A 12,715-nucleotide genomic window follows, 5' to 3' on the forward strand; every position below is an offset into this window, starting at 1 on the left:
TCAGTTTTCATCCGTTCTCAAGAAATGGATTTCTATGACTGAATGTTGTCAATGGTAGGTAGGCCATTTTCTGAACTCATCAAAATGGGATAGGCCATAGAGGATGGTCTCAAAACAGGACAGATCATAAGCGTAGCTGGGAAAGCTGCCGGATCAAGTTCGACCGGGTTCGTAAGAAAGAAGAAGGAAGATGTGGCAAGCAGCTCCCATACACCCAGCCCTTGATAAAAAAGAAGGGAGGAATTCCATTCGCCGATGGAAGTTTATGCTTCACTCACCCCATACAATACGGTGCCTATATATTATGCGCAACGAAGTTCCAAACACCATCTCTAAATTACCAAGCTCCCACACCCGTTTACCGACCTACACAAAATAAACCACACACTAATTACCAAAACCAACCATCACCAAATTCCTACAACGCGCTACGTCAGAACTTTGAGAAAAAGCATGTTCGTGTGTTCAAAGAATCGGTACTACCGAGCTGATCAAACATATACCTACCATTCTAATGGCGTAGGACATAGTACTAAGGATTGTATTAATCTAAAGTATAAGATACATGATATGATTGACAAAAACGATATTGTGCTCCAAACGACTCCACCCAATGTGAATAGCACTCCTCTGCCTAACCATAGAAACAACATGATTCGTATGATTGAAAGAGAAGAGGACTAGGTTTCAAGTAGGCCTATTATCTAAGATTTTGTGGAAGAGCTCGAGCACACAGTGGAGTCACTTTCTTTATAAGAACGTCCACAGTTTAAGGTATTAATCCCTGCGGCTATTGTTGCGCACATGGCTCAAGTAATAACGGCACCTCCTCGAAAAGAGTTCTTGGTACAAGTAGCTGCTGCTTCTGGTATGACAAGGTCAGGAAGATGTTATACTCGCGAAGATCTAGCCCAAAGGGCACCTCAAAAAGACAAAGATCAAAGAAGGTCATCACTGAAAGTGAAGCTGAAGACTTCTGGCGTTGAGCAGCCAAAAGAATACTCTATTGTGGAGCACTTGAAGAAAACACTTGCCCCAAATCTCGGTATTAGTATTCATACTAAGTTCACCCCAATACCGCTTGGGCTTAATGAAGGTGTTGGAGGAAGCCCACGTCCCGACTGGGACAAAAAGCTAAAATCTGGTGGAAATGGATATCCATGTTATGGAGGAACATCATATTGGCTTCACAGAAAAGGAATTGCCCAAAGAAGGCACAGATCACAACAAGGCACTGCACATCACTGTTATATGTCGCAACAAAATAGTAATACGGGTTTTAATCGATAATGGGGCTGGACTAAATGTTTCCCGAGTCTACTTTGGTATAGTTGCGATATGACCTCGGAAAGGTTCGTTAAAGCCGTACAAATATATGAGAATTTGACGGAGGCCGATGAGATGCCACCAGAGAAGTTGACCTTAACATCCAAACAGGTCCGTCAGAGTTTGTCATTGAGTTCCAAGTTATGGAAATACCCACCAATTACAATTTGCTCTTGGGAAGGCCGTGGATCCACATAGCAGGAGCTGTGCTATCTTCGCTCCATCAGTCTCTGAAATTTGTCTGGAAAGGCCATTAGGTGGTGATCCACGGGGAAGGAAGCATACATAATTACCCAGATAACTCTGTGCCTGTTATAGAGGTAGCACCTAAAGGAATAGACTTCCATGTGATGGAGCTAGTGGGAACTACCCACAAGGTAGACTCCCCGGAGGTTCCCATGCCTGTGGTTTATAAAACGATTACTTCAACCATGCCCCAGAACGGGTTCGAACCCAGGAAAGGTCTGGGAAATATTTGCACGGTATCACTGAGCCGATCCCCATTCCCCAAGATAATTTTCGTTTTGAACTCGATTATGGCCCAACTTGTAATGACCCGTTTGGTTGTTATTACTTTTTTGATGCTTTTGACCCTTTTCCGAGCTTATTTAGCTCACGTTTGACCCAACGGGACCGTTGACATGCTTCCCAAGTCTTTGGATATGATTCGGAGGGAAATTGGGGCTTAAAGCGAAAAAAAAGATTGACGTAAAGTTGACTTTTGAGTAAACGACTCTTATCGAAAATCCGTCGATTTTGAGAGGTTTAGATGATCTTTTACAACTCATATGTATATTCAGTTTGGTTCCCAATGCAGTCGAGTGCATTTTGGAACTTAGGTTGAAAAATAGCTTTTGAGGTATCGGGGGTTGACTCGATCAACAAGTCCTCCGTTGGGAATTTCAAGGCCATGAGTGCATTCGTAGCATGTTTTTATGTATGTCTGCATATATGATTTGTGAGCAGATGGTCTCGGGTGATAGTCAAAATTTCGGGTTGAGTTTATGGAATTTGGGGAATTTTTGGTGTCTGGTGACCCGCTGTAGCGTCACCAGGACCGCGGCAGTGGTACCGCTATAGCGGTGACCCTATCGTTGAAACGACATTATGTATTTGGGCTGGACCACAGAAGCGGTAATAGGACCGCGGAAGCGGGACCTCTGAAGCGTTACAGTGAGCGCGGAAGCAGCTGACGGACCAGATTTTTTATTTAAAAGCCCTAAGTCTTTAATTCATTACTCACTCCGAAAATAGAGCTATTGAGAGCATTTCAAGGCATTTCTTAGGGGAAGATCATTGTGGTAAGTCCTTCCATCTTCAGTACCATTCCTTGTTTCGTTAATCACCTTAGGAATCCATTAATCATGCTAGTTTCATTAAGAGCTTGAGGATTAAAATAGGGTTCAATGGGTTCTTCATTCTCGACTATTAAATCTTGATTTATTGATTGGGTTAGCTTCATTAAGCATGAAATTGATCATTAGAATCTATAATTGCATGATTCCTTCGAAATTAGAAGCTAATTTATGGAATTGGAAGTTACGGTTCATACATAAATTTGGGGGTTTTGCCTAGAATCCAAATTTAAGTAATTTGTTAGTTCTCCTACCTTATAATTGATGGGAATTGATCACCTAGAACATTAACTTCATGTTGAGACCCATAGATTCGTTATTCCATCTTCCTAGTTCATAAACCCCATTCTAAAGGTTAGGATTTGGGTCTTGAATAGAATTAAGGTTTGAATGTTGTTTCTTCTTGATTCTAATTTCATGATTCGGATAGGTTTAGACTTCCATTATATCGAGGCTCAAAGGAAGGGAAAGACTAAGGTTTGATTATTGGAGACTTTGTTGTTCGGCTCTCCAGGTAGGTTATGGTTTACCTTATGGTGAGACTTCGATTAGCGAAGCGTATGTTTAGATGATATTGTTGGAGAATGCATGTAAACCTTCGGGTATGAAGTTGGGTTGGCTATTTTCTTAGGTTAGGCCTTGTTGTATGATTTGGGGGCTAGCCACCCCGTTGTGTTGTTGACTTATCTTGATCTATTTACTTATTGGCTCATTGCCACGTTGAGATATTGGGTATTTGTGCTTAGTGATATATCATGACTATGATATTGTAGTACTTTACTTGATTGATTTGAGATGAGATTATGATTCCATTGTGGCTTATTGTGTAGCCTTATTATTGTTATTACTTGTGTGCCCCGTGTGGTACTGTTTGGGATTGAATTGGTTGTTGTTATTACATTGCATCGTATTCATACTCATTTCCATGATACATTGATATTGCATGGTTATGGTACTGATGATGATAAGTGAGAGAATGTAGCTTCCGCGATCTTTGACGGAGAGCGTAAAAGAGAGATGAAAGTCTGTGATCCGAGGTCATTTACTAGAGCGGAATGAGTCTACGTTTCCTGAGGTTTCTTATCCGGAACGAATGAGTGATCGATGCTAGAGGTCACTTGCTAGGATCGAGAGAGTGGTCCTCACTGAGGTTTTTGCCGGGACGAGTGGTTCATTGACTTTGTAGGTCCCTCATGGGTTGTGCTACCGAGATGTGATATTCCATTGTCGGATTACATGTGTACTGTGTATATGCATTACATTCATCATACATACGTTATTGCGTTGGATTGTACCTTTTGGTTTCCTATGATATGTTCTGATATGGTTGTGATATACTGGTGGGGAATGATTATACCGAGACTTGGCACAGTTGGGATCAGATGCTATAACATAGTTGATGACTTGTTGTGATATGATTGTGATGTACTGGTTCGGATTGATTATATTGAGACTTGGCAAAGTTGGGTTTAGATGCTATAACATAAGCGATGACTTGTATCGTGGATATGTATTTGTGTTGACTTGTACTTGGTTGGTTACGTGTTTATCTTGCTTTGTTATCTTTATATACGTTAGCTAGTCTTAGTCGGCCTATGATACGTACCAGCACTTGCTGCATTCTTTTATGAATGCAGAGTACTAGGTTGGATCCACTTCTACTCCTCGTGGTTGATATTCGAGGTTTGCTAATTTGAGTCTCTTCCGGGTGAGAATGAGGACGTTCGCTGCCCGAAGACTCTTCCTATTATTATGTCTTGCTCTCTATTCTGAGACATAATTTGAGACCATTTATGTGTTATTATTATTCAGACTTGTAGTATTTAGTTTACATGATCTTGTTTGACCAGACCAGATACTGCGGTGGATTTCATTGACTTCCGCACTTATTTATATTATATTACGAGACTTACGTTATTTTACTTTCTTCCGCTATTTTATATTAATTTTGAATGTTTAGTTAAGGGTTCACCTACCGAGGTAGGAAAGGTAGGTGCCCGCACGACTTAGTGAAATTGAGTCGTGACATAATTGAAGATGAAATATCTACCAAGAAGAGACAAGGTGTTGCGGATCTCCACAAGCCTACTCTAGATCTCCACAAGCCGGGTGATGCAAACATAGAAGAGGGGATAGGAATGCTATTCCGAGAGGAAGATTGCTCATTAATTCTGAAGGAATGTGCGGAAGCGCCCACTATTCGAGATGCTGATCCGGGAGAGCAGCTGTCCAATTGCACCTCTACCCGACTTTTGGCTCTTTGGTAGAGAAAATAATGAATTTATTTCAAAAATGGAGAGAATTGGTCGAGGCCTGATTACTCACCTTTTTTGTCATTTCATGTACCTCGTAATGTCTTCAAATAGCAGATATGGTTCGATGTTGATCCGAGCCAGGACCACAGTTTGTACTTTTAATATTAAGTTAATGGAAGCCTCGGTTTCATCAAAAATGATTTTATTATTCACTTTCCATGCATGTTTTATACTAACCTTGCTTTGCCTTGAATTTTCAGTAATAAAAACAATAAAGCAGCCCTAAGTATCTTGACATGTTATGAAACGAATGAGTCGGGCAGTATAGAGGAAGAGGCGTACTAGGAATACGACGAAGAAATAATGCTACCCAAGGGTCTTGTGGAAGAGGTAGAGTAGTTAGAGAATGAACAGAAACCAAACATGGGCGAAACAGAAGCAATCAATCTAGGTGACAAAGAGAACGTCAAGGAAACTAGGATAAGTGCGCACCAAGAAGGGCCTAAAAAGGAGGAATTGATAAGCCTACTAAACGAATATATGGATATTTTCGCATGGTCATACGTTACTATGCTGGGATTTAGAACTAGCGTAATATCCTATCGATTGCCCATTAATGCGGGCTTCGCTCTTGTGAAACAGAAAACCCAAAAATTCAAACCGAACCTCACTATCCGCATCTAGGATGAGGTAGAAAAACAAATCAAATCAGGGGTGGTAGAAGTAACCTCATACCCTACATGGTTGGCCAACATAGTGCCGGTACCCAAAAAGGAAGGGAAGATACGAATATATGTGGATTACCAGGACCTCAACAAAGTCCAAAGAATAACTTTCCACTTCCTAATTTCCACATACTCAAAGATAACTATGCCAAGAACTAGCTAAAGTCATTTGTGGATTGTTTCGCTAGCTATCACCAAATCCTGATGGACAAAAAGATGCAGAAGAGACAGCTTTCATCACTCCATGAGGAGTGTATCATTACCGGTTAATGCCATTCATCCTCAAGAATGCCGGCGCAACCTACATAAGAGCCATGACTGCTATCTTCACAACATAATTCATAGAAAGATTGAGGTGTACGTGGATGATGTCATCATCAAGTCAAGGGAAAGTTCGAAGCATACAACACATCTGAGGAAATTCTTTCACAGGCTCCGAAAGTTCAACATGAAACTAAACACGGCTAAGTATGCATTTGAAGTACCAGCCAGAAAATTACTAAATTCATAGTCATCCGAAGGGGCATAGAGCTAGATCCAACCAAGATTGAAGCAATCCAAGAGCTACTTCATCCCAAAACCAAAAAGGAAGTCATGAGTTTCCTAGGAAGACTAAATTACATTGGACGATTCATAGCTCAATCCACCATTATTGTGAAACCCATACTTAAGCTCCTGAAGAAAGATGCATCCACAAAATGGAAAGAAGAATGCCAAGAGGCATTTGATACTATCAAGAGATACTTATCAAATCCACAGATTTTGGTACCTCCCAGACCCGGGAGTCCACTTTTGCTATATTTGTCTGTTTCTGGAAATGTGTTCGGGTCCGTGTTAGGACAACACGAGGAAGCGGGGGAAAAGGAGCATGCCATCTACTACTTGAGCAAGAAATTCACTTTCTGCAAGGCGAGATACACACTGATAGAGAAAACCTACTGCGCCTTGCCTTGGATAGCCCAGAAGCTGAGGCATTACTAGTCTTCATATACCACTCACCTCATATCCAAGATGGATCCTTTGAGGTATGTCTTCCATCAGGCCATGCCCATCGGGAAATTGGCCAAATGGAAAATGCTGTTAATGAATTCGACATTGTGTACATAGCACAAAAGGCCATTAAAGGACAATCCTTGGCGGACCTGCTAGCTAAATGTCCAGTAGACGATGATCTTGAACCCCTTCGCACTCACTTCCCAGACGAAGGGGTACTAGCCATAAAAGAGGAAATGGTGAAACCATACACAGGTTGGAGATTGTTCTTCGATGGAGCAGTCAATTATAAGGGTTCCAGAATTGAAGCGGTCCTGATACCAGAAAATGGGCAACACTATCCAATGGTCGCGAAGCTCAAATTCTGTTGTACCAACAACATGGATGAGTACGAAACTTGCATTCTAGGCCTCAGGATGGCACTGAACATGAATATAAATGAAGTATTGGTCATCAGAGATTCCGACTTGCTGATCCACCAAGTCCAAGGCAAATGGGCCACCAAAAATGACAAGATCCTGCCATATGTAAACTTGGCACAAAGGTTGTGTAAGAAATTTATAAAAATGAAGTTCCGACATACCCAAGGAGCTCAGAACGAGTTTGTCGATGCATGGCCCACAATAGTATCAATGATCTAGCACCCCGAAAGCAGTCACATTGATTAGCTGGAGATAAGTCTGAAAGAAGAACATGCTTGCTGTTCGCACGTGGAAGCAGAGCCAGATGGCAAACCATTGTACAATGACATCAAGATGTATTTGGAGAAACGGGAATATCCCGAGGGCATCACAAGTGGACAAAAGAAAACCATTAGGAGGATGGCCAATGGTTTCTTTATAAAAAAAGAAGTGTTGTGTAAACGGACGCCGAATTTGGGTTTACTCCGATACGTGGACGCCATTGAAGCCACAAAACTCTTGGAAAAAGTACATGCTGGGACTTGTGGACCCCATATGAATGGATTCATGCTAGCCAAGAAAATCCTCCGAGTTGGATACTACTGGATGACAATGGAAAATGATTGCTGCAAGTTTGGGCAAAAGTGCTATCAATGCCAAATTCACAGCGATTTAATCATAGTCCCGCCGAGTGAGCCCGATGCTATAAGTTCTCCATGGCCCTTCATCGCTTGGGGTATGGATGTCATTGGACCCATCGAACCCACTGCTTCAAATGGGCATCGATTCATTCTATTCGCCATTGATTACTTCACCAAGTGGGTAGAAGCAATATCACACAAATTAGTGACAAAGAAAGTGGTGGCCGACTTTGTAAAGAACAACATCATATGCCGATTTGGCATACTTGAGTCCGTCATAACTGACAATGGAGAAAATCTGAATAGCCACTTGATGAAGGACATCTGCGAGCAATTCAAAATCACTCATTGGAATTCAACAGTTTACTGGCCACAGATAAATGGAGCCGTAGAAGCAGCCAATAAGAATATCAAGAGGATATTAAGAAAGATGACAAATAGTTACAAAGGTTGGCACAAGCAGTTGTCTTATGCTTTATTAGGATACCGCAATACAGGTCAAACTTCAACAGGGGCGACCCCGTCCTTACTAGTTTATGGCATTGAAGCAGTTATACCGGTCGAGGTCGAGATACTGTGATTAAGAACCATTCCAGCGGCGGAATTGGCCAATGCAGATTGGGTCCGAACTCGATATGAGAAACTAGCTTTAATTGATGAGAAGAGGATGGTTGTCGTATGCAATGGCCAAATATACCGACAAAGGATGGCGAGAGCCTTCAACAAACGAGTCAGGACCCAACTTTTTCAAATAGGGCAAATGGTGCTCAAAAGAATTTTCTCGCACCAGGATGAATACAAAGGGAAATTTTCCCCCAACTGGCAAGGCCCCTATATGGTCCACAAAGTACTGTCCATAGGAGCAGTAGTACTGGCATTAATAGACGGGCAAGAGTGGCCCAAGTTAATCAACTCAGAAGCAATCAAACGTTACTACGCGTGAAGACAAGGCTTTTCAATCGTAATAGTATATTTTGCTTGTAATCATTTGTAATAGATAGAAAAAACCCAAACAACTATTATAATATGAGCCACGCAATGTCCTAACTTCCCCACAGTGGGATACGTAGGTAGTCTATTTGGGAACCTATCGCATTATTAGTAAAACCAAAACTCATTTACTTTATTCTGAACTACGTTCGACCTGATTCCTACTGTAATAGGATATGTAGGTGCTCTGTGGGATCGGTCGTACAAAAAAAAAAACCCAAGAAACCCTTGGGAAACCTCAGAGATAAGAATTCAAGAGGGATGCAAAGATCGCCACACGCCTAACTGGGGCATAATTTTTTTTGGAGGGTCTCAAAAATTCGTGCCGCCAGCCCGCTACAAGAATCAGCCAACGCAGAATCTCAAACTGGGGCAGATCTTACCTTTTCAATACTTTAAACCAGGGATGAAATTTTGAGGAAACCTCAAAATTTCCTTCATCTTAGAGATTCAGCGCGAAAGTTCGCCAAATATATTTAAACTGGGGCAGAATTTTTAAGAGGATTTTAAAAATTCCGCACAAGGAAATAAGGAAGCCTCAGCCATCAAGCAATAGAGAAAGACTGCTCCTCGTTCGAAAGCACATGTCATGACAACTAATCTCTCAGCTTTTAAAACAACACATTTATTTTCTCATAAGTAGATGACCCCGTACTAATTTTTTCATAGAATTATTTTTCTGCATAACGAAAAATAAATTCATCTTTCAAATACCGAGTCCAAGGGGTTTTTGAGTACAGGAAAACCAAAGATGCCATAGCGCTGGCAACATGAATCAACTTTGATAGGGAACTAATCCTTTTCTAATGCAGGTTCCCAGGTAATCAAGAGGACGATCCATTTCTCTAACCTTGTTTTATGTGCAGGTAAAATGGTTCACCAGAAGAGATTGGGGCCACCACCAAAGACCGAGTTTTCGAAAATAGCAAGCCACAAGGGCTATAAAGGATTTGAATGCCACAAGGGCAAACATCTATCCACAAGGGCTATAAAAGATTTGAAGGCCACAAGGGCAAACATCTGGCCACGGGGGCTAATGAATGACATAAACACCGTAAGGGCAAATATCCGACTGAGAGGGTCATCGCAAAGAAATACGACATATTTGACCATGAGGGTCACAACTGGCATAAAGAATGAAAGAAAGACGATTTAGCCGAAGGGGCCATATCTGTCATTGCATCATATTTTCTTATTTGCCATGAGGGCCATTGCATATTTTTTTCTTGTTGCCAGCCATCGTATTTTCTTATTTTGCATGAGGGCCATTGCATATTTTTTCTTGTTGCCATGAGGGCCATCATATTTTCTTATTTGCCATGAGGGCCATTGCATATTTTTTCTTGTTGCCATGAGGGCCATCACATGTTCTTATTTGCCATGAGGGCCACTGCGTATTTTTCTTGTTGCCATGAGGGCCATCACATTTTCTTATTTTCCATGAGGGCCATTGCATATTTTTTCTTGTTGCCATGAGGGTCATCATATTTTCTTATTTGTCATGAGGGCCATTGCATATTTTTCTTGTTGCAATGAGGGCCATCATATTTTCTTATTTTCAATGAGGGCCATTGCATATTTTTTTTTAGTTGCCAAGAGGGCCATATTCATAAAAACACGCTGAAAGGGCCATACTCGTGCAAACTGCTGAGAGAGCCATTTCATACAAACATGTCGAAAGACGCATTTCATACACATATGCTGAGAGGGCCAAACTGCCAAGAGGGCCATTTCATACAAACTGTCGAGAGAGCCTTTTCATACAAACATGCCGAGAGGCCTATTCATGCATATCAATCATCATAAGAATGCAGGTCAGTACAAACAATAAGTACTAGTAGGTATCATAGGCCGACTAAGACTAGCTAACGTATACAAAGTCAGCGAAGCAAGATAAACACATAACCCAACAAGTACAAGTCAACACGAATCTGCAACCATAGTACAAATCATCACTTATGTTACAGCATCTAAACCCAAATGCGCCAAGTCTTAGTGTAATCAATACGTATTAGTTTATCACGATAGTATCACCTATGTTATAGCATCTAAACGTAAATGTGCCAAGTCTCAGTGTAATCAATTCGAATCAGTATATCACGATAGTATCACAACAGATTACCAGAAGCCAGAAAGTACAATGCAATGCAATAATGTATGCAATGCATATGCAACTTTGTACAACATGTCCCGGACGGAATAACTCTACGTCTTGGCGATCATGACCCATGAGGGACTCGAGAAGTCCATGTACCACTCTCACGATCCCGATAAAGACCTCGGGCATAGGACACTCAATCATTCCCGGCAAGAAACCTCGGGCAACATACACTCATCTCCCTTTAACGTACTCCGGCTAAGACCTCCGAGACTGCACTCTTTCATTTATCATCATCAGTACCATAGCCATGCATATATCAATGTATCAATGAAATGCGTATGAATACGATGAAATGTAATGTCAACAACCAACGCAATCCGAAACAGTACCACACATGGCGCACAAGTAATATCAATAGTAAGGCTACACAATAAGCCACAATGGAATCACCATTCTCATCTTAGATTCACTCAAGTAAAGTACCACAATATCATAGCGAATGTCTCATGGTCGCAATGAGCCAATAAGTAAATAGATCAAGTTAAGTCAACAACACAACGGGATGACTAGCCCCCAAATTATACAACAAGGCCCAACCTAAGACAACATCCAACCCAACTTCATACCCGAAGGTTTACATGCATTCTCTGACAACATCATCTAAACATACGTTTCGCTAATCGAAGTCCCAACGTAAGGTAAATCATAACCTACTTGGAGAGCCGAACAACAAAGTCCCCAAAATCAAACCTTAGTCTTCCCTTTCCTTTGAGCCTCAAGATAATTGTCACGACCCGACTTGGGGCCGCGACGAGCACCCGGTGCTAGCCCACCCGGGCACCCTCTTAGCTTACTCTTACGCTTACATCTAGGTGAGCTACATAATTATACATACATTTCCATTCATTTGTCAACTAGTCCCAATTGGACAAAGGTACATTTATATCACCACAGGCATCTATGCCACATCAATGTACATGGGCCGACGTGGCCGACAAAATGATATACAAAACATAAGCCGACAAGGCCAACACATCTACCCACACACATGTCTACGAGCCTCTAAGAGTATCACATATCACATTAGCGGGACAGGACCCCGCTATGCCCATAATTATATACACAAAAGAATGAGTACCCAAAAGATATGGCTCCGAAGGAAATGGAGCTCTCTATGTAATCTCTGAATAAGCAGCTATGGATCAAGTCTGTCTCCCTGTGCACCTGCGGGCATGACGCAGCGTCCACAAACAAAAGGACGTCAGTACGAAGAATGTACTGAGTATGTAAAGCATGATCAACATCAATATAGAAGCATCATAGACAATATATGAAGTGGCATAGGAGGGAAGACAATAATATCATCATCATGGCACTTACCTGCCTTTCATAGGAACTTTCCATTTCTCATGCGTATTTCATAATAGTGCTCGTATTCGTATACATGCACCTATTCGAATTATACATAGTCTTTTCACATTCATATTCATATTATAAACATAGCCATACACTTATATACATACATAGCGTACCCGGCCATAAGGTTCGGTGTTTCATACGTACTTGGCCAACTAAGGCTCAATGTTATTTCTACCTGGCCCTACCAAGGCTTCAGGGTTATCCATACCATCTGTAGATGTGCGCGCGCGTTACGTAATCATATACATACATATATATATACATCCATATACATATATTCTACCCGGCATTATAAGCTCGGGGTGTCATTATAGCCCTTCATAGGCACATGTGAATATAATGGCCCGTAGGCGCCTTTAGCATCATTATTATTATCATCGTCATCACTATCATCATCGTTTTCGCTACATCTCTATCTTATGCTTACTCGTCAATGGGGTGCGTAGTACATTCGTAGCACGTATCGAGGGTCGTGAGCTTATGAGCTCGGAGTGTTAATCACTTGAATA

Source organism: Lycium barbarum, chromosome 7 (genome assembly GCF_019175385.1).
Source record: "Lycium barbarum isolate Lr01 chromosome 7, ASM1917538v2, whole genome shotgun sequence".
NCBI lineage: Eukaryota > Viridiplantae > Streptophyta > Magnoliopsida > Solanales > Solanaceae > Lycium > Lycium barbarum.